This window comes from Solenopsis invicta, unplaced genomic scaffold, assembly GCF_016802725.1.
Source record: "Solenopsis invicta isolate M01_SB unplaced genomic scaffold, UNIL_Sinv_3.0 scaffold_67, whole genome shotgun sequence".
Lineage (NCBI taxonomy): Eukaryota > Metazoa > Arthropoda > Insecta > Hymenoptera > Formicidae > Solenopsis > Solenopsis invicta.
In genome coordinates, this window is record NW_024105342.1 from 203,568 (window position 1) to 209,173 (window position 5,606).

The 5,606-nt window shown below is 34.1% G+C and overlaps 1 long non-coding RNA gene across 1 annotated transcript; it reads right to left on the reverse strand.

Moving 5' to 3' along the window:
• Positions 1–217: 217 nt before the first annotated feature.
• On the reverse strand, positions 218–4,467 carry LOC120360015. The gene is made up of 2 exons (XR_005576692.1): positions 4,348–4,467; positions 218–4,034 (listed from the first exon to the last, which is right to left on the reverse strand). It is a non-coding gene; the product is annotated as an uncharacterized LOC120360015 (long non-coding RNA).
• Positions 4,468–5,606: the final 1,139 nt, after the last annotated feature.

Genomic DNA, 5,606 nt, shown 5'->3' on the forward strand with positions numbered 1-5,606 from the left:
ATTAGAAATATAACTAATAGCGAATTCGATTGAACCTACTAGAGCAAACTGGCGCACATTAAAGTCGTTATATACAAATACACACAAATATGTATTAATATAAATATACCATATCAGAAAAATTTCTAATAAAACAAGAGAAACTCGACGCGATGTATTATAATGAAAGTATCCGTAAAAAGCCCAGCTTTGTCTATGCGTACAATGAGTCCTTATGAACTTTTGTATTAGTATGAGAGATATTTTTGGTATCTACAAAACGAGCTCCTTTGTGGGGGGCCTTTGTGATATTTTAGTAGAAAAAAATTCTTCAAATTTTTTTCAGATTAGACTATTTTATTGTTAAATCAAAAATATGAGATTGTCACAAATTTCCATTGTTTACTCTAAATTTGAGAGAATTAATTTATGGAACAACACAAAGATTATTTTATTCTTGATTTAAGAACTTTTCCATTTCAGAATACAAAATTTGTCTTCCAGCAATAATTGTGTTTCTACATGAATTTTATTTTATTATACTAGTGCACTTGTTGACGCACGCTACAGAACTTTTGATATTATGTAATTTCATTTTCACAACTGTCAATGTAACAGCTGTCAAAATTCAATCAACGCCAAGACAGCCACTCTCGTAACACGAAGTAAACCAAACGAAAAAACAAATCAGTATCGCGGAAAACCGTCAACAATAAAATCGTTTACACGGCCTTTTTATGAGAGAAGGAATAGAAGAGTAATAGGATTGGAATCAGAAATCTTTTCTGTGAGTGTATAATGAACGGATTATCCGCGAAATCTTCAATATACTTTGTGTGCTGTTTGATAAATATATATTTTGTCATTCAATATATATATTTTTTTGCATTTCACACTTTTACACTTTTAGATTAGTCAGTACGTAAAACAGCTTTAATGTGCACCCGTGAGCACTACTGCAGTCTAATCAAATTTGATATATATGACTTTGGCCACCAACTCTAGCACTGTGTGAAGTTATCGCACATTGCATATATTTATCTGCCATTTATCATGAGGCGTCATATCGCCGAATACATTTGAAACTGTGTTGTTGAGCGGTCGATTTCGCTTTGTTGTGACTGCTCTAATATTAACTGAGGGGAGAGGTGCATGTGCGTTGTGTGTCTACTATGTTAAAAGCCCAAGATATTAACGATATGCGGATAACGATCGGCACGTCACGAAGCTAATATCGATAACGTGCTGTTATGCATAACGCTCAACGTTACAATCGGATTATTTGTATCGGAAAAGATATGTATGCGTGTTCTCATACGTGTTTACTAAAGTCGACGCAGCAATAGCACTACGTGGCATTGAATATTCATTATGACAATATGGTTAATTCTTTGAATCGCGTGACAAAATAGTTTGATTCGCGAAAAGAGGAATAAAATGGAAAATAGCTGAATGACATAATTTTGCTACTCCCAGTATCTTTAATGAATTTCAGATCTTAGCAAATAAGGTGATGTCAAATGACGTTTCAATGATGTCTTTCTATTGACGTTAGAGACGTCGTTAAGACTTTATTAAGATGTCATTTGATGTCATCTGGTTTGCTGGAATAGGTTGATTCTCACTGTACTTACTCGGAAATTATACATTAAAGTCCACTTTATACGATCTATAATTTGCGACAGAATTCTATGTATTTATAATTTTATACAAAAAAAATAGGTGAACAAATAAGACAGATGGAATATAAGTAGTGTATAAATGTACCCGTGAATTATAAATGACAATCTACAACTTAACTTACAATGTCTTAGTCCCAGGAGTTACTTGTTAATTAACTGAATACAAGAAGAATCCTTACTTACAGTAAAATTTATCAATTACAAAAATAAACATGCTCGTGTTGATGTATTAAGAAAAGGTTTTTTTCCAAAGTAAAATGTTACTTAAGTAAATCTTTAAATTGGTTTTTATTTAAACAATTTTGATATGCTATTGGATCTTCGACTAAAAGTTCGTTATGTATTATAGTATGCTTTCTTCTAATATGCCGTAACTTACATCAAATATTTCTTTTACGGAGTTTATTTCTTATGAGCTTGCTCTAATATTGTAATTGAGAATATTATTGAAAGTAATGTTATTATTAGTAAAGAATCCTTCATGAAATACTTTTATTAAGGTAAATCGGGGAAAGATGCCAATTTGATTATAGTTTTTCCATAAATTAAAAATTAATATGATCGTGCATAAGTATGCACAAAACTGTTGGGAAGCTACATAGCTATGAAAGATAATTCCGATACTAATAAGAATCGGTATTTGTAAGAATACAAAAAAATAAGTCGTAAAATACAATCTTTATAATATTTAATAACATAATAGCTAAGCTCTGTGATTCGATGCTTACTTTCAAATCAGATAACTGTGTAACCACAGTCATGTTTCTTGACGTGATTAGTATAGATAATATTTTTTGAAATTGTTATATGTGTTTATACAAAACACAAGTATTCGAGCTTGACACTTTCATTAAAATGATTTAAAAAATTAAATTTTGATAATTTAAAATACTTTATATATAAGTCTAAACATTTTAAATTTGTGAAATGTTATTTAAACTCTTCAAAGTATGAAAGTATAAGAAATTGCTCTCCGAATTGTCCATTTACATTTTATCACTCATTATTGTGTTTTTATAATTGAAACTTGTTCATTGTAGATAAGCAAAACATGCAAGTTTCTATTACGTACATACTATTTAAATCACACTATTTAAATAGTTATAACATCTCTCTCTCTCTCTCTCTCTCTCTTCCTTCATAAGACGTAGCATCTTACTCATATATGTCGAGGAAGGTGCTAGCAGGACTTAGCTAATTTTTTTTCTCAAAAATCTTGAATGTCAAAATTTTTATTACTTTATTTATATGAACAAATTAAGGTGTCAAGAATATTAATTTTTCATCGTTCAATTTCATAACATGTTAAGGTTATTCTAGAAGAAAGACGTGTGATATGTTCCCCCCATTTACCTTATATTTATATACATTTTTCTTAATGTCATTTTTTTAATCCAACCACCAAAGAAAAAAACAAGCAAATATTCTATAATATAAAATTTTATATAAAATTATAAATAGAATTCTGCCGCAAATTATAGATCGTGAATTTAATAGTATAAAATAAAATCATAAAAATTAAAACGCCAAAAATATGTGAATCTAATGATAGAGTCTCGATTAAACAGAAAGTCGGGAAAAAAATAACTCAGAGATTTACGTAATTCAATAATTCGTAGACCACATATGAATTTTATTGAAGAGATAATAGAATGACCGTTCGTCCATAACGATGTTTCAATGTCGTCCTTTTGTACCTGCTTCCTGTGACGTGCGATTTAATTAATTCCTAGGACGTGACTCATCGTAAACCGGCACTTGTACGTGCTGCTTCGAGCCCCAGAATATCTTTCTATTCTTGAACAAGATTAATTTGGAGGAAAAGGCATGATTGAGAACATTTCCATATCGACCGAATGAATGCGGCTGCATAATTCATCGAAATTAATTCTCACTACTACATTGCTATATTACAGTTAAAATTTGCAATAAAAACGAATGAACATTATGCACAAGATAACGTAACATTTAAAATTGCAGTTGTCTGGGATCCGTATTTCAAAGTCCATCTCTTTCTGCTCTAAATATAATTAATAAGATAACAAAAGAAAAAGAATAGATAAAATTGAAGCGTTTTCTCAACTATTTCCGCATGGTAAATGTCATTGCTATGTTTATCTGTATTATCGGAAACTAATTTAATGCACTAATTTCATGATTTATCACATCGATAGAGGAATCTGATTTTTATCTCTGTAACAAAAAATGATTGAAGGAGTTGTGTTACGTTATGTCACTAGCGCATGTGGTGTATATCTTCTTTTTCTTCAATATCTCTTCCTGTTGAGATATGACACCACGGTGTCTGTTGCATCCTTGTTATTCACGCTATGAAGTTTCGTTTCGAAAAGTTGAGTGAATATTGAATCGGTACTGAAAATTAATACTCATGGGAAAATCAATAGAGTCAAATAAAGACAAATAAAGATCTATTAAACGATCTCGTTAACTTTGTGTTAAATACTGTAAATCAAAGAAACCCATTGCTTCTTGCGGGCGTTTCCTAATTTTTTCGTCAATATTAACATTCGCATAATTCATTATTATATGCTTATTAGAGTTAGTATTGTGTTTAAGGGGGCCAACTCATTTGTACATATATATCATATATCTTGTTTCTTTCCTTTTCCTCAAGGAGTATTTCGAGGCAACTCATATAGGAACGTTTTGTAATAAGCGAACTTACCCATGAGAGGGAAACCTGTGTTGAAGATGTTGTGGCTCGTAGTACTGTGTGGTAAGGGCTCGCTCGTCCAGCGTATGCTCAGTCGCATGAGCCTTCGCTGCGGACTTGATATCCATGAACGCCACCGTCGCTGACGCACCCCCGCTGGTCGAGGAACCTCCGCCCCCGCCACCGCCACCGCCGCCTGAACTGGAACCGGAACCGCCCTCATTGCTTTCGCCAAGGGAACTGCTGGAACCTCCGTCCACAGGGCACTCCTCGCCCCGTGGCAGCAGCTTGACGCTCTGCACGCGTCCATACCTGAAACACCATTAATCTTCATGTAACAAATGTCAACATCATTGCCGAGAGGACACGAGTTCAATCAAGAATGATTTCGTCAGATGTTTTCCGACTCCGCTTAATCTAATCGTGAGAAGTGACATGAAACTTTGTTTTTGAAACATTGCTCCTGGTTGTTTAATTGCATTGTTTTCAGTCGATATTAAAAAACTATTGATATTGGCTTCATGTTGGTTTCAACATTGAATACACTTAATTGATTGTCTGATATTGCAAAGTGCAAGTTTTCGCAAAATATCCAAAACAACGTGAAATATTGGTTACATAAAATAATAAATTAAGACTTCACGTCACTACAGAGACTTATATTTTCAAGAAGCTACCTATTCCCGCGCGCAGAGTGTGTCCTCCGTCAGCAAACATTAACTAGTTCTACGGATACGGCAACGTTGCGCTTCTACGCGCGGCAACTGCGCCGAAGGGATCTCGCTAGGATCGTTTAGGATTTCGAAGAAAGAAGGAAAGATGCGCGAAGCGCACAGAGACCCGTAATCCTCTGCCTCCAGAAAGCTTTCTCGATACTCGATGCGAGCACAGGAAATTAAGCCAAGGCAGAGGAGAAAAAGAGAAAGAGAGAGAAAAAGAGACAAAGTCTAGAGGAAAAAGAGACGACAGAAGAAGTGAAAAAAGAGAAAGACGAGACCTCGATCGAAGTCTTCCTTCACTACGTTCAGATCAGTACAGATAAAAATCGTCGCGGATGTTTTTGCAGGGAGAGACCATGACGACTCTTGCCGAGTGACTCGACTCGCTACAACACGAGGAGAGGAGAGGGAGGTGGTATGAAAGAAATGACATATAGATATAAGGTGTCCAAAGAAAACGTCGGCTTTAATGTGCCGCGCTTCATCGATTACATCAAGTTAACGGTACAGTGATTTGTGCTAGTTTATGCAGATTTCCTCGAAATGTCACGT